This window comes from Amblyomma mixtum, chromosome 6, assembly GCF_055824585.1.
Source record: "Amblyomma mixtum isolate Tamu chromosome 6, ASM5582458v1, whole genome shotgun sequence".
NCBI classification, from domain to species: domain Eukaryota; kingdom Metazoa; phylum Arthropoda; class Arachnida; order Ixodida; family Ixodidae; genus Amblyomma; species Amblyomma mixtum.
The window spans coordinates 104,239,136-104,256,890 of NC_143017.1; the positions used below are offsets into that span (position 1 = coordinate 104,239,136).

General features: G+C 47.6%; 1 protein-coding gene across 3 annotated transcripts in view; it reads right to left on the minus strand.

Annotated features, from left to right (window-relative positions):
• Positions 1-17,544, minus strand: part of LOC149339884 (protein turtle homolog B-like) — an 843,694-nt gene extending 826,150 nt beyond the window's left edge. For all 3 annotated transcript variants that reach the window (XM_089548569.1, XM_089548570.1, XM_089548568.1), the window contains exon 1: positions 15,865-17,544. The gene's annotated coding sequence lies outside the window, so the exon portion shown is untranslated. The remainder of the gene's footprint in view (positions 1-15,864) is intronic.
• Between the last annotated feature and the right edge of the window lie 211 nt (positions 17,545-17,755).

Sequence of the window (17,755 nt, forward strand, 5' to 3'; positions counted from 1 at the left end):
ATACTACAACGATGTATTACCAAGTTTGATAAAGAGATGTCCCCATCGGTTCTGCCGTCATCTGTCACGGCCTGATTCTGCTCCCCAGACAATCGCTGTTAGCAATGAAACCACAACTGAGAGTGCACGTGTAGCCCACACCTACAACCAGTTCTTTCACTTTTTATTTTCTGTGCCACCAAAACAGACTTCTGAACCCGAGCTACCGCCGTCATCAATGCCATGTTCAGGGATGCCTGACATAAAAATAACATATGAAGGAATAAAGTATCTCCTCCTCAATGTTGACGAAAAGAAATCGGTTGGTCCAGACGGAATACAGAATGCATTTTTAAGAAGGTACGAACAATGAATTGCGCACTATCTGCTGGTTGCTTTTAATACCTAGCTTCAACAGAAACCGGTCCTGGATGACTGGCGTTTAGCTAAGGTAGTGTCAATACACAAATCAGGAAATCGACAAAATGTCAAAAATTGTCGGCCAATATAACCGACATGCATTATTTGCAAGCTTCTGGAACACGTCATTTCCAAATAAGCCTACGCGCATATAGAAGAAACAAATGCCTTTTGTTTTTCTAACATCATGGATTTAGGCAAAAACTTTCCACTGTAACACAACTACTACAAACAACGGACGACTCTGCAAGAGCATTAGATAATAGGCGATAGGTTGACACAATTTGTCCCGGCTTGTCTAAGGCCTTCGACAGTGTGTGTAATCCTGAAATTATAGCAAAACTAAATGTGGTGGGAATCAATCGTAATGTGATACAGTGCATAAGCGCGTACTTGTCAAATCGAGCCCAGTATGCAGAGATTAATGGTTGTGGATCAGAATGCTTAAACGTAACTTCCGGTGTTCCCCAGGAATCGGCCCTGGGAACAGTTTTATTTTTAATCTATATCAGCGATATCACTTCTAATATTGATAAAAAGTTTACCGTACGGCTTTTCACTCATGATTGTTTACTTTATCGAGAAATAAAGATCAGTGACTACGAAAAATTGTGAAGTGGTGCTTTTATTAGTGTTTAAAAGTGGTGCGACAAGTGGAAAATGAAAATCAAAGGGGAAAAACAAGTTGTTTTAAGAATAACTAAGAAGATTAAACATGCACTTCACCCAAATAAGAACTGTTGATACAGCCAAATATTTCAAAAACATTGGCTCTTGCGTCGGAGATCAAATCTCGCCTCTCAATCCACGAAACTTGTAGCTTATTTAACATGCGCGAGACTTACATTCGAGAGTGCCAGTGTTATCTGGGACCCGTTCCAAATCGAGCTAATTCAAAGACTCGAGGCAGCGCAATGCAGAGCAGCCAGATTTATGTTATTAAAATATTCACGCAATGATTCCGTCACACAAATGCTCAACTGACTGGAGTTGTCTTCTTTAGCAGAACGTCGGATATCAGCAAGGCTGAATCTTTTCTTTTCGTTATCAAGCAACGTCTTTAATATTGACTGAAAACATTACCTAACTTTAGCAGAATTAAGTAATTTACGAAGAAGCCATGATTATAAATACACACGCTCCACAATCACGCATTAATGTTTACGCCTACTCATTTTTTCCTAAGAACTGTGGCTCAGTGGAATAACCTACCAGCTGCTGTTTCACAGTGAGACACGTTGTTTTCGTCACTCGAAAATGGTAATAACCAGAGCCTTTAAAATGCATTTTGTATACGTTTCAAATTTGTAGTCATGTTTTCATTGCTGTTTGTTTTCGTTCTTTTTCTAACAACCTTACTGTTTGTTGTGAAAAAGCTTGTCTTCTGCCTCCACCCTGTAAAGGTCTTCACCTGCCGTTACAGTGTGGGAAAAAAATTAGTAATAAAAACCTGTCTTGAAGCGGACAGTGATGGGATTTGAAGGAGCAGGCTCCTTTTCCCAAGCAATGCAATCCTAAGAAGCCGAGCACCAGGCCGTGGCATAGCTTGCACGAATTTTGAGAAAACCGGTGGGTAGCCGGCCGGCAGTGGGAGTCGAACCCACCACCTCCCGAAGCCGAGGCGGGTGCTCTACCATGAAGCCAAGGCTGAGTATGACTTAATCGACTTATGCAGGTTTATTTGCTTTTAAACCTTGATACACTTTTTTTGCATCGAGCATATGAAGAAAGAAAGAAAGAAAGAAAGAAAGAAAGAAAAAGGAAGGAAGAAAGAAAAAGGAAGGAAGAAAGAAAGAGAGAGAGAAAGAAAGAGAGAAAGAAAGAAAGAAAGAAAGAGAGAAAGAAAGAAAGAAAGAAGGAAAGAAAGACAGAAAGATGAAAGAAAGAAAGAAAGAGAGAAAGAAAGAAAGAAAGAAAGGAAGAGAAAAAGAAAGGAAGAAAGAAAGAAAGAAAGAAAGAGAGAAAGAGAGAAAGAAAGAAAGAAAGAAAGAAAGAAAGAAAGGAAGAAAGAGAAAGAAAGAAAGAAAGAAAGAAAGAAAGGAAGAAAGAAAGAAAGAAAGAAAGAAAGAAAGGAAGAAAAAGGAAGGAAGAAAGAAAAAGGAAGGAAGAAAGAAAGAGAGAGAGAAAGAAAGAGAGAGAGAAAGAAAGAGAGAAAGAAAGAAAGAAAGAAAGAGAGAAAGGAAGGAAGAAAGAAAAAGGAAGGAAGAAAGAAAAAGGAAGGAAGAAAGAAAGAGAGAGAGAAAGAAAGAGAGAAAGAGAGAAAGAAAGAAAGAAAGAAGGAAAGAAAGACAGAAAGATGAAAGAAAGAAAGAAAGAGAGAAAGAAAGAAAGAAAGAAAGAAAGAAAGAAAGGAAGAGAAAAAGAAAGGAAGAAAGAAAGAAAGAAAGAAAGAAAGAGAGAAAGAGAGAAAGAAAGAAAGAAAGAGAGAAAGAAAGAAAGAAAGGAAGAAAGAGAAAGAAAGAAAGGAAGAAAGAGAGAAAGAAAGAAAGAAAGAAAGAAAGGAAGAGAAAAAGAAAGGAAGAAAGAAAGAAAGAAAGAGAGAAAGAGAGAAAGAAAGAAAGAAAGAGAGAAAGAAAGAAAGAAAGGAAGAAAGAGAAAGAAAGAAAGAAAGAAAGGAAGAAAGAAAGAAAGAAAGAAAGAAAGAAAGGAAGAAAGAAAGTAAGAAAGAAAGAAAGAAAGAAAGAAAAAGGAAGGAAGAAAGAAAAAGGAAGGAAGAAAGAAAGAGAGAGAGAAAGAAAGAGAGAGAGAAAGAAAGAGAGAAAGAAAGAAAGAAAGAAAGAAAAAGGAAGGAAGAAAGAAAAAGGAAGGAAGAAAGAAAGAGAGAGAGAAAGAAAGAGAGAGAGAAAGAAAGAGAGAAAGAAAGAAAGAAAGAGAGAAAGAAAGAAAGAAAGAAGGAAAGAAAGACAGAAAGATGAAAGAAAGAAAGAAACAGAGAAAGAAAGAAAGAAAGAAAGAAAGGAAGATAAAAAGAAAGGAAGAAAGAAAGAAAGAAAGAAAGAGAGAAAGAGAGAAAGAAAGAAAGAAAGAGAGAAAGAAAGAAAGGAAGAAAGAGAAAGAAAGAAAGAAAGGAAGAAAGAAAGAAAGAAAGAAAGAAAGAAAGAAAGAAAGAAAGAAAGAAAGAAAGAAAGAAAGAAAGAAAGAAAGAAAGAAAGAAAGAAAGAAAGAAAGAAAGGAAGAAAGAAAGAAAGAAAGAAAGAAAGGAAATAATGATTACCTTAGAGAGTGCGGATTTCAATAACTGGATATACACCCTCTCCTCCTGCAGTTTAAAGGAGAGGACCAATTACCGAAAAACAAAATACGACCACATAGTCATGCGTCGTCAGCTTGCAGAGCCTGCATTAACTGAAGACAGAAGTGATGGAAAGACACGTTCCTTGTTCCTTGTAATCCTCGCAGGGCATCAATCTTCAGGTGATACGATACAAAGCAAAACGTTTTTCTCCCCATCACTCTTGCATTGCGGGGCGAATGAAAACGGAGCTGCTGCTGCCGCAGGTGCTGCAGCCTGCTAGACAAGCATTCAAACAATGCACCGTGCCAGTGCTGATTAGCTTTGCCACCGGCAAACAGTCGGTCCGGAGCGCGAATACAGCGAGCGATACTCCTCCACGCCCCGACTTCCACGGCGTGTTTTCATACACAGCTGGGAAATCGACCCGCGCCAAAATGACGCTTGCTCGACAGTTTTTTTCTTTTCCGCCTCCCTTTATGCCGGCAACATCAGGAGGCAAGAAGACGACCCGCGGGAAGGCATCCGTCTCCTTCTTCTTTTGCGGCGAGATCAATTTCCTCGGGAACGCCCTTCCGCCGCCATGGACCCCGTCGCGCAGACGACACGAACAGGGCACGAGGAAGTGGTCGTCATATAGCGCTACATCCCGAGTAAAAGCGCGCCGCAATGTGTGCGAGTCACGGCGCGTCGCCGATGGTCAATAGAGTCAAGGCCACTTTTCGAGCCACCAGGGCCAAAGTGGACAGCCACGGGGAAACAGAGGAGGTGAAATGCGGTCTTCGTGTCGGACTCGGGAGGGAAGACACCTTTCTCACCGCCGTCGATTTGCATCCGATGGAGCAGTATTACCTGGAACGAAACATTTTAAGCAGGAGCGAATCTATAGGGAAACCCTTGGAAGCGGGACGGCGGTAGGAGGACGAATATGCACAATGCATTCGTTAAAAAATTAACAAAAAAATCACCCGCGCAAAGACAAAGTGAGTATAGTTCTTCATTGGATCCACTCCCGATCTGAAGCGAGGATCCGAAAAGCAGAGCCAGAGCACATACGAGGTCTGTTAGAAAAATATCCGACCTTATTTTTTTTTGCGAACACCTGATGGATATGAAACAAGCGCGCTTGCATCAGCCGACCTGGAACCTTCGTGCGCATGCACGATTTTTTTCCCGCCTGTCGATAGCGTGAGTCGCTCGGACGCAGCGTTTGAGTGAGGCAGTGCGCAGTGCTCTCGTCGGTTTTATTATTGCGAGGAAAATGGCGGAGCGACAGGAGCAGCGCTAATGCATCAAATTTCGCCGCAAACTGGGCGACAGCCAAGTGGAAACCATTCGTAATACTCAGATGGCTTTCGCTGACGATGATATGAGAATCACACTTATTAAGCAGTGGTACAACTGCTTTTAAGAAGGCCGCACATCGGTGGACAGCGAGCCACGCTCCTGTCGGTCATCAACATGCCGAAATGACCAGGTCATTGCCGAAGTGCACGCTGTGGTGATGCGGGACCGTCTGGTGACTAACCTAGAAATTGCGGAAGAGGTGGACACCAGCATGTTTTCTGCACATTCCATTATCAGCGAAGATTTGGCCATGAAAAGAGTTGCAGCGAAATTCGCGCCGAAGCTGCTCACGGTGGAGCAAGAGCAGCTTCATGTTGAAGTCTCACAGGACAAGCTGGATTCCGCAAACAGTAACCCCGACTTCATTAACACCATAATCACTGGTGACGAGTCTTGGGTGTACGGGTACGACCCGGAAACCAAATCCCAGTCGTCACAGTGGAAGCATTCCCCGTCACCAATACCAAAGAAGGCTTGCCAAATGCGCAGCAACGTCAAAGCGATGCTGGCTGCTTTCTTTGACTCCAGCTGTGTGACACACCCCGAGTACGCACCCCACAGGGTCAAACAATAATGACCAAAGAGTACTACAGGGATGTCCTCCGTCGCCTACATGATGCTGTGCGGCGCAAGAGACCGGAGTTGACGTCAACAGGAAATTGGCGCATCCATCACGACAATGCTCCTGCACATTCCTCGCACTTGATTCAGACTTATTTGGCGAAAAGCCACACTCCTGTAGTTCAACAGATTCCTTACTCTCCTGATATGGCCCCCTGCGACTTCTGGCTGTTTTGAAAATCAAGAGGCCATTGAAAAGAGCGCGACTTCCGACAAGAGAGAACATCATGGCTGCAACGACAGCAGAGCTAAACTCCATTCCGAAAGAGGCCTTTTCGGAATACTTTCAATAATGGTAACACCGCGGGGAGAAGTGTGTAGAGTCCCAAGGAGACTACTTTGAAGATGATTAGGTTTGCAACGCTCCAGTTATGCCAGTTTTTTTTCTTCGGCCAAAGGTCGGATACTTTTCTAACAGACCTCGTATAGTATACTAATTATATTGCATTTGTATTCCTGTTCGTCCACCGTCATTGGCTGAACCACCGCGACATAATGTATAACCGGAATATAAGGCCTGCCCAGGGCGATTGCAAGTTCAAAAGAGAGTAAAGGTTATTTTACACACACCTAGAGCATACGCGGGCTCATTCTGCAATGGCAACACTCCTCATAGCTTCTGCTGTCCCCATAATGAGCCTGGAAAAACAGATAACTCCAGGGGCCCGCACGGGGAGAATGCGAAAGCACTGACACCTCCTCTGCACTCGTCGCCTCTCCTTACCATTTTCTCTTTGTTTGTTAATTAATCTAACTACTGAAATAGCGTAATTATATTGTCCTTTGATAAAAGATTGATTTATTTAGTCTGTTTATACATTCTTTTATTTCAATCAACCATTTTGGTTTTTCAAATTTGGCGCCGCGATTGCTTTCCCGTCCACTTCCTGTATCCGTGTCTAGGCTATTCAACCGTCCAATGGTTTTTGCTAATAACTAACTAATTAATCTGTCAGTGAAACTTTCTGTTCGATTATCACTCATCAAACACATGTCAATTCAGTTCAAACTTTATTTTCACTCCTTTGCCTGTTTTTTCACTAGTTTGCCGTCCACGGCTGTTTTCCCGTCCACTCACTACATCGACGTCCGCGCTATTTCGACGTTTTTTCGACATTTTGGGTTCTAATTAACTAATTAACCATCCCATCGGTATCATTTCTTTTGCGCAGCATCCTCACATCACCCTCTTTCGATCACAACCATTTGTTTGATGCTACCTCTTCTGAGAACGTCACAACTGCTGCGGACGCGTTTTGGTGAAACGACCCCGCCGCCATTGCCTAAAAATACTTCCACAATTATAATGGCATTCAAAATCATATTCTTGAGAAAGTATGCTTTAGAAAATGTAAAACACAGCCAGAAGGGTACATATCGGCGGTAAAAATTTAGCGGCCGGTCAGCGTGGAAGGCGCGGCTCGCAAGACGAATCCACAACGACGTCATCTTGTTGAAAAAAAGTGGAAGACGTACGCGGAAACTGTCGTCCTCTGTTCACTTTTTATGGTGCTCAAAACAGGCGTCAGTTGAGCGTCATAAGTTTGCAGTGCCAGCTTTAAGAGGCTGTATGTGTCCCCCCAAAAAACGGCTAAAACAGACCGGGCCCGCCCGGACCGAAAGAGAAAGAACAAAATCCTTTTGGAGAGGGTTTACTTGGGCTTATTTGCCATCCCAGCAAGCTGATCTATTCTTCTCTCTGCGTGCCTTTGTTCTTTTCCACTGTTTACGTTGTACCTTTTATTTTTGTTTGAATTTTGTGCTTAAAAAAAATTGTTCGGCAATCAGCGCCATCTCAACAACCCAAGTGTGTGACACGAAAGCATTTAAGCACAAATTAGTTCGTCGCATTTAAATTTATTGCTGCCTCATCTCCTGTGGCAACCAAACGACACCTGCCTGCCAGACCACCGGCAGCCAAGCCCTTAGCACCTCATCAGACAGGCCGCTATGCAGGGCTTATCTTGCGACCGCGGCACACCGCGGCATTGCCGCTCCCCGACGTCGCATCGATAGCGCGTCTCTGAACATCGAGCTTCACCGCGCGGCAGCAAAGCGCGCCCGCGGCTGCGTCAAGAAGAATTTGCTCAGCAAGCGGATCTTCCGCACGCCTGCCTGTCCTGCGTCGGCGCAGCCCAGCTCGGCTTTTGGGCCACGCGCCGCCGCCTTCTGTCACCGGCGCCCAACAAAGACGACGGGGAGTCCTTCCTCCTCTCTTGCACCGCGCATCCGAGCGGTGCACGAGCTGCACGACACAGCTCGCGTGCGCCTTTCTGCAGGCGTCCCCCGAAACGAGGCGGAAACCAGTGAAGCGAGCTCCCCTGCCATGCCCGCCGTATCGCGGTGTTTTTGAATCCGGCACGCTGTAGCAACGCGGCGCCCCATCCTGCCCTTTGGCGCTCCTGCGTCGAATCGGCAGGCGAGGCTTGCTCGCGCGCTGGGAGCGTCCCCGGCCTGCTTCTTCCTCCCTTTGTCGTGCAACTTAATTTTGACTTATTACCACGAATCCTGCGCGAAAAGTGTCTATTTTGCTCTTTAGTCGCTCTCCCGTTCTCCACCACGCATTAGTCACCTCACGCGTTGTATACGCTCTTACTAGCACTCTTGGCTGCACACTGATACCAACGGGTGTCACTTTGTCCACAGCGACACGCAGCTTTTGCCGCTGCATCACGCATGGGCAAGGGCATGTGCGTGCGTGCGTTACAGAGACAGCTGAATTTTGTGCCTGAGTGCTAGCGTTGCGTTTTGCCACTCTTCCCCCCTCCCACCCCTTGTCACATTGCTCTTTCAGGGAACACCGTAGTCGCGACCCAAAATTGCACGCCGCGGGTTCCGCCGGCTCCGAGGGCTTCGAGCTGCAGTGCGGATACTTCCCTAGCGTCGCCGGAGCGGAGCGACAGGCCAATTGTTCTGCCCGGAGGGGAAGACTCGTTAACCAGCATTGATCTAGTGCGCCTGGGAGTGTGTCGTACCCTCTACCTGGTTCTATTGAGTTCTTTTCTTTTGCCTAACATGCTGCTTCCACTCTTTTTCTCCCCTTCGATTCGGTTTCGTGTTCGTGATTCTGTTCTTATCGGCGTTGACGTTTCTTTCTTGGCCCGAAACGCGTATAAACGTATAAACGCAACAAGAGGATTGCGGCATGTGTGTGTATTCCTCGTCTGCACTAGGGGGGCATCCGCTCGTCATGAAAGCGTAATGCCGCCCGATAGTCGACCGGCGGGGTGCACCCTATTAAGAGGAGCGAATCGCGAGGCCGTGACGCGAGGCTTCACGCGAAGAAAAGTAAAAAGGGAGGAAACATTGCCAGAAGAACGCATCGGCGGTAAGGTGACGTTGGCGGGTGTGCAGGCCACGAGCGAGGAGGTGATTAAGTATACATGACTCCGGGCTCGGTATCGCGACCCGCCTCTATGTGTTACCTTCTCAGTTTCCCATAACAGATGTGTTATTTCCGCATATCTACGCATTTCGTCGGAAAGGAAGACTACGTAGAGGGAACGGAAAGCACTGGCCGCGCAGAAAAGTTTCTAATGAAGCTACAGAGGTGTTCGCCATCCATGTGATATATTCCTCAACAAATCAGGCGGTGCGTTGCGCGTACGGAAGAGGCGAAACCACGACATGGCCGGCAGCTTGAGACGAGAGTGAGCTTTCAGCTTTTACTGAAGCTTTTACGAATCAGTGGACGGTAAACAGATGACTGTTGTGGAAGATGGCGAGATGAAGATGGCGACGTCGATCTTCCAGGTCGCAGACGTGAGCCTCCAATTCCTGATTTTAAGTAACATGAAACTGTCGCTACGGTGGTACAATTTGCTGCATAATAACTGCAAGGCTAGTTTCACCAGTAGCTTACAACACACAACTCAACTCCCTTCCTGTCGTCAAGTAGACTGCTCTGTGAAAGATATAACGCCTTCGTCTATCAGCGCGCACCATAGCACAATTAGCTACAAGAATGAAGCAAGTTTTTTATGCTAATAACATGCTGTTGAACAAACTAGTTACCAGATCCCCCGTTCTACTTATGACACGCTCTGCGCACATGGACTTCCAGTGAAACCACGTGCGAAGCATCAACCGTGTTGAGTAACAGGGCATCTTGCGGGGCTAGTTGGTGGAGCATTGTCTAACAAAAGGTAAAAGCTGCTCTAAAGCTTGCAGGCCTAGGTAAATAGGCTGCGTAAAGCAGGGTTTCCTGACCACGTATTGGCTGCTGTGACCGAGACACTGCTGCAGAAGCTCAAGGGTAGGCCAAGGGGGCAAAGCCGGAAAGAAGATTTTGGCGAAACCAACCCAGTGGTGATACGGTATATTAACAAGGTGTCCCACAATCTTAAAAGAGTTGGCTGTTTGTTTAAGCGTTCCCTGTTAATTCCTCGCTGAACAGCATTACTTTTCACAACAGATTTAAGAAGCACTAAAATTGTTACCAGAGTGGAAGCTTGGGCGAGTTGGTGACGGTTCACTTGCCACATAGCTCTAAAAAGACACGGACACAGGGAGACACCCCGTAGCGCCCGTCCTGTGTGTCTCCCTGTGTCCGTGTCTTTTTAGCGCTATGTGGCAAGTGAAAATTATCACGCTCATGAAACCTTGAGGTATACATTGATAATGCAACGGCGGTTGAGCTGGCAGGTAACTATTTCTAAAACAGTAGAACACGTTCTGGGGCAAGTTGGTTCATAGTTTGAGTAGACGAAGCGCACGAAAAACAGCACCCAGACAAAGAATAACACGAGACAGGCACCAGTCTCGTATTAATATTTGTCTGTGTGCTGTCTGTTGCGCGCTTCATCTAATCATACTTCTAACAGCTGAGACAAAAAAAAAATGTGTGAGAAGGCGCAAGCCTACCCACTCACTTTGTGAACGCAGTCGCAGCGCGCTGCGGCATGATATAAACGATCCCACGCAGCTCGCAATTCTACCTCTGCATGGCTCTACGTAGCCGCCGCCGCGACGCCGTCGCACCCCTTCTGGTCTGCGCGCTAACTTTGTGAAAGCACTCGCCGCCGTACCGAGGCCCGCGCTCCGCTTTAAGGGCATGACGAGATATCTAATAGAGATATCTAAAGAAGTGGTTTACTTTACTGAACATTATTAGGTCCCTGGAAGTCCTCATATCCCTCCTGGGGCGGTAGTGCAGCAGTTAAGTGGTGCACCACTGCCCTCAGATGGCAGGTGCTATCTTTTATGAGGTACCATCAGTGTTCTCAAACACGCACGCACGCACGCACGCACGCACGCACGCACGCACGCACGCACGCACGTACCGTCTTTGTCAAAAGTAACCAGGCTGCATGGTTTGCTTCTAGCTTCTATAGTGGAGCCCTTGTAGCTTTCCTAGAGATGAAAAGGTGTTGGAAGGTAAGAACACCCCCAGTCCTTACTTTTAACGACCATTTCAGCTTCAGGGAAGCTTTAAGGGCTCCACTGTACGAGCTAGAAGCAAACCATGCAGCCTGGTTACTTTTGACAAAGACTGTACGTGCGTGCTAACCCTAAAGTAAGGCTAACCCTAAAGTTTCATTCCGTTTTCAGGCATCTTTCCAGGGCATTACGATACTGTAGCTGGAAACCAAGGCTTATCCAGCCTGTTGTGGATGTCCTGTATGATAGTCTGGCTTCAACTTCAATGCGCTCTAATGCAAGGGCTTAGTTTTAACACCAGATCGTTAAAGAGCTCCTGTCGCAGAAAATTCGGCTTCGCCGTCGTTGACCGTGAGCGAAAAACGAAAAATCCTCAGAGAAGCAACCTATGACGCAGGTGAGCCACCTAGGTCACGTAAGCTCGTGGCGTGACCACAACCTTCACACCCGATTGTGAGCAAACTGCGGACCGCGGCCGGTGGCAGTTAAATTAATGATTGGTCGCTATAGAGGTTGCTGGGCAAGAGCAACATGGGTCACACAAGCCTCACAAGTGGCAATGCCTGCCATCACAGGGCAGTGACGCATCGCTTAGCTGCTGCACCACTGTGCCAGGAGTAGCATGAGAACTCCCAGGGATGGATCTATGAATGTTGAGTAGAGTAGAGAGTTCTTTATATATGGGCATTAACCATTAACTCTATCTCGTCACACTCTTAAGGGGGTGCTTAAGAGTCCCGTCGATTTTTTTTTTGTGACTTCACTACAATCATGGGTTCGTCTTTGCCGTTGGTTCAACCAAGCCATACTGATACGCCAAATTCCAGTCGCCTTATGCTCATGCTGACTCGTAAACCACAAAAGATCCCCACTATAGAACACCCAGAGAGAGAGAGAGAGAACTTATAGCTTTCAGCTTATGTACAAGCCTACACCTAGCCGCCCTTTTGATGGGCGCTATGTAGCGGCTGAGGCGAAGGATAACCACGTGTCCCTTGTATGCGCCGGATGTGGGCGACGAGAAGCGGCCACAGGACGGGCTGCAGAGAGGTTGGCAAAGCGGTCCATCAGGGCCATGTGAGGTGGCAGAGGAGGAAGGCACGGGATGTGAAGAAGGTATGGTTGGGAAGTTACAGGCGTGGCGGCATAGCCAATCTGCGCCGAGGCCAGAATGCGATGCGCAGCTTTGCTACAAAAATCTGGCCACTAACAACCCGATTCTGATGACACGAACGGCCATTCCTGTCTGTTCGGTGCTTCCTGGAATGCATCTAGTCGTCCCAGTCACGGTAAACAACAAGAATAACCAGTGTTCTTGTAGTGCGCAGGGAGCCAGGACGAAGCAGCAGCGAACAATGACAGGCGCACAAGCAAAGGAGGAAGACGCACACGCTTCCCGGTTCACATGGAAGGACGCCAGTCAGTCAAGTATATGATCATGTTACATGAACATTAATTCTACTAGCTGACGGAATGCTGCGAGCAGTCAGAATAACGTCAAAGCTTTCACTAAGCAAAAGAAGCACACATCCCTGACTTGATTTCTCTTATTGTCTGGGAGGGAGCTACTCAACCGGAAATCAGTCTCGGGCCAACACAGCTTTCGCGCGGTACCAGCCGCAGATGCAGCGGCAACGAAAGAACAGCGACCGATGAGCGGCGTTGCATATTTCGTGCGTCGCGAAGGCGGCGCACCGAGGCAGGAAAATACACCGTCTAACCTTTTCAGCCCGGTAAGCGAGAACGAGGGAGGACGGCTGTGACGAGCGCTGTGGAAATGTTTTCTTCTCAGCTGCGATCCGGTTTGCGGAAAAACGGGGGCTCAGAATTCTCTGACAAGGACAGAGCCAGGGAAATAGACGGTGTGGGGGAAGTGGGAAAAGAGAGGAGCAGCCCGGAAATAAATTCGATTTCCCTTTGATGCTGGACACGCCGGTGCCTTTGCCACCTCGCTCCGCTCACCTGCTGTGTCGTATTGCACACAACATAGTTCTGTGCAGCGCAGGAGGAATATCAATGTACACAGTTATGCCGCCCAAGGCCAGTCATGTTGTAGTACATTCGTCACGGCAATAACAGGACAAGTGGTGCTTGGCTGGGAAGAGCAACTAGTATTTCGATATCATACCAAAACGACGAAGGCCTGTTAGGGTAGCCGCTAAAAGTTCTACCCCCTCCGTCTGGTTTTAGCACTCATAATGTTTAATGGCCGTTGCACAGAACTAGTGCAACCCCGTTCGGCTCCATCTAGCATGGACTTACTCGATCAGCATGTTTTTCTGCCGCATGGTAGCAAGCGCAGTTCGCTCGAACAGCGGTGGCTATCATAGAAGGGCTACCCAAGCTCCGGCACTTCATTGAATACTGAGTTTATTTTTTGTTCATCTACTTCTCCCTCCGTTTGCCTTTTTTTTTTGTACCTCGACTGCGACGTACGTTTTTTTCTCGCTTGGTGTTTGTATCCGGTTAGTGGCTTCGGTCCATTGCAGCCTTTCTGGCGGTTCTATTACAAACAGCTGCAGAAGCTTCAGCATGTGCTGCGAGTCCGGTCATGGAAGATCGCAGACCTGATGGAGCTAGAAGCCAACTGCCTAATGGCCGCGGATAGGCAGAAAGGGGAACCAAGCTTGTCGACGATGATTAAGATTTACCGATAAAACTCAGCGACGGCAGCACAAGAAATATGGAGGCTGGGAGTGGCCTAAGGGAAAGTCATTTCCTGCTGTGAGGCTCATAATTAGAAAAAAAAAAAAATCCGGTGTCGACGGCTCCCAGTAAAGAAAAAATATTATGATGTCTAACTTTAAAACAGCTGATGCTGGCCTGGCCATCGATACATTCTTGTTCGGAGCCTTTCATCTCTTCTTGCTCACAGCCCACTCGGCTTCCGAACTGACCGCGGCCCTTGGTGAGCCTAGACAGGCTCTTAATCACGACTTGCCGAAAGAGCCTGCAAGCATGCAGAGCGAACACGTCTCGCGGTCGATGTTAGAGAGACGTAGACACACAACGCAGAGATGTGTGCTTGGCTTACTATCACAAGCACCCCGAAAACGACGCACCGATCTCAAAAAGGCGCTCGTGACGTCACACGCGTACCGTGCATAGCCAGTGAGACCTTTAAGCTTTCCATGCGCGCAAGTCGCAGGAACGAGGCCAACGACCTCTAAATTATTTGTGACAGCTAACAAACAATGCCCAGACGGAAAATTTGCCGCGCCGAAGCTAGGCGGGGCCGATCTGGATCAGGCACAAACACATAAAGCACATGGTCGCAGTTCGCATGCCCGCGGCTCTTCTGGGATTCGTGACCAGGGAATCACGCGACATTCTCAAGTCCCTTATCTCCTCGATCGGCATAAATATCATTTTATTTGGCCATTAAGCTAAAGCGGAAATGATCATTTACGGTACACCATGCCAGCACCGACTACTCAACCGTTTATCCACGATTCCATGATTAAGTGCTTTACGCAAATATCATTGCAGAAGTGACCCCAAGCGTGCTTGTATATTCGTGAGAACAGAACCCTGTCGGTTTGTTGTTGTGCTTTCTTTCCCCTCTGTACGAGCAAGGAGGACAGCTTATAAGGATATGACAAATGCAAGCACGAATAAGTAAAAGTCGTTCAGCCTAAAAAAACTGCCCGCTCCTTAGGAATTTGAAGAAACAGCACTTCAGCTGTGCTTTTATTCATCCACTAGGGCGGATTATTGGTTTTGTTAGAGCCGACTGAGGACTGTCCTCGCTCGCTCAGGGCAGCCCTGACTTGCGATTGTCGTTAACATATATTTATATCGCGATTACTTTAAGCACACTTGCGCTAAAGTACATAAACACTTGCACCTGAGATCCATTATTTCATACAAAATGGGATCTTTGTTGTCTTGTGGTGAGAAAGGGCCACCTATTTCTCTGCGCAGTAGAAATAGTATGCTTTCTCATGGTGTTCATAAAAGCATCCTGCATGAAACTTGGCTTACCACCATGTGGAAGCCAGGTAAATACGAGTGTTAGAAACAAGCGGTTTATGTCACCCAGTGTTGTTAAGGCAACGCCCCACGGTGAAAACTATTAGTATAACGGAGTGATTACTCATTAGAATTCACCCGAGCACCGCCATACGGCTTCAAAGGAAACTAAACAGTTTTGCAGGTAAAAAAAATTTTCCCTGGTCCGGGGATAGAACTCGAGACCACTGCCTGACCGGGGCGCGTATTCGCCAACTGCAGCCTGTACAGCCACAAGGCTTGAAACCACGGTGAATTGATCACGGTGACTGAAGATTGTAACAACGGCTTACCTAAGAGGGATAATTATTCCCTAAATAATGCTTAAAAGTGTATACCAAATTTGCCCTAGTCCGGGGATAGAACTCGAGACCACTGCCTGACCGGGGCAGTCACTCTACCCTGCTTGCCGTCCTGGTATTGAGTAATTATTCCGTTATCCATTTAAAGCGTGCATACCAATACATAAACGTACTATCAGCAACGAATGAAACGCGAACAAGGAAACTGGGGTGGCAACACAAAAACATCAACATATTAGCTCCTGGAGAGCAAATAAAAGCGAGTTTGATTAGCACTTGTGAGCAAGAGTCTTCGCGCTTTCGAAGTGAAATTACCCTCCGCTAGTATTGAGCTTCTCGTAGCTGACAGCTTCTTACTTTCCTCTTCGTGGCTCGAGTACATCCAAGGGATATAAACATTTCTGCGTTGCCATCTATCCAACTATTTCAGTCTTAGAGTATGAAGTGAGGTCAAAGACAACATTCACAAATGGAGGAACCTTGCAATGAGTAAAAAAATTTTTCAGTTTTCTTCCTTTTACCGAAAAGCAGGCTTATTTTTCGCGACAGTGAGATGTCATCTGGCCTACGTACCTTGGTGCCGACGCCGAGTTACTCCTGGTTAGCCGTGAGATATCTTTTTCTGTCGACGTATAGTACTCCTCAGCAGCGAGTAGGAAGGACCATCGAGCGTACACTTGAAATCAAAATGTGGCTTCCACGTCCTCAACAGCACCAGGCACACCGTCGGCCCCACCAGCGACCCTCGGTGTCGCGGTGCTTTCTACACACACCGCACGGGAAGCGTCGATTATTCCGGTGGGTCGGTACTCCACACCACGCGCACTCACACAGGCGTTCTCACGGCACTCGCTGGCAAGGAACAAAAACCAATGTGGTAAAAAAAACTGGCAACAAATAAGTAAAAACAGGAAACTTGTTTCAAAAAGAGTCGAGGTTGAAGCCACCAAGCGCTCGACGGGTTGCCTGCGCCCTGTTTTCCCCTTTGAAGAAGAGATATTTCAAGGAGGAGGTTATCTTGTTTGTGGTTATCGGATAAACTCGGTGCTACTAGACAAAGCAGGGTGGTTCCCGCTGACGGTTCTACTGCGACGACGAGTCTTATCTATAGATTATTCACTGCAGCATACGGTTACAAGATAAAGTAATTGCTACACTTTTACAGTTGCACGTCGAAGACGACACTAAGCAAAGTTGGGGCGAGGTGGGTAAATATGAACGACTACCTTATACGGGACTGATGCAACAAGAGAAAAAGCTGCACTCTATCATATATGGGCACATAAGCGCACCACCATTGTTGGCAGTTACAGGGGCATCCTTCAGAGAGCCTTGAAAACGGAGTTCGGGCACTTCATATGAGTCGTCATGCCCGGACAACAGCGAACGCCTAGGTGACGTCGTCGAACATGAAAACCGACCGTTTGGTTTTCTTTTTCTTTTAGAGTTTCAGATCCGTGCAGATTGCACACCTTAAAAAACAACACGAGCAGGCAAGAGTGATGGATCGATGAAGATTTTGTGTTCGTCACCCCATGCGGCGACGGTAGTAGCTGCGCTTGTATGGTGGCGAACGGCCAACAATCGTCGTAGTCAGCAGATCAGGTTTCTTTCCGTCGAAGCCACCAACACGCACACCAAATCTATCTGGCAACCGTTCATCACATCTAAAGAGCACCAACACGCACTCACGTCGTCGCTGGTCGCAAGAAGATACCGCACAACACTGGTAGCAGTGTGAACGTCTTCTTGAGCGTTGTCACTCGTAATAATCGCACTCCTCTGTGGACACTCGGCAACAAAATCGCAATCTTCTCGCAGAAGCCAGCGATGTCCAGCCGCGGAAAACCCCTTCACGTCCAGAAACTACGAACCAAAGCCCCGCTCGTGAGAACCGCCGATGTGAATGAAGCCACAGGAGGGAATCAAATCAGAACCGCACGAAGAGGAAACAGTTGGATACTCTCAGGCTTTGAGGCGAGCTCCGCTTTACATTGTGAATCTTGGGCAATCACAAGGGAAAAGAACGGGTGATGCGTAGGACGGCGTGTTCGGGAGGGTATTAAGCACGATCTCCCTGGAGGACCGAGTTGGCAGTTCTTCCGACGAGTTCCGTTCGTTGCCGAAGACGATCGGCGAGTGCGGCAGAGGCGGAGGGGGCGGGGCGGTCACGCCGGCGCGCGTGGCGTCGGGGCAGCGGCGTTACCGGCCGGAGCAGCGGCGACGGCGGCAAAGCCCGGCGTCCGCGCAAACTGAGTGAGACTGGAGAGCGCGCGCGCGAGCACGGACGGAGCTGCGGCGGCGGCGGCGGGTGCGAGGCGAGGCTGAGGCTGAGAGGAGGTGTGGGAAAGAGTAGGCGAAAGGAAGGGGGGGGGGGGTCCGGTCGGAGTAGCGCGGGAGCAGGCAGCGCTCGCTCCGGCTCGACAGCGTGCGCTGGGTGCGCTGCGCCCGCCCTCCCCCTTAA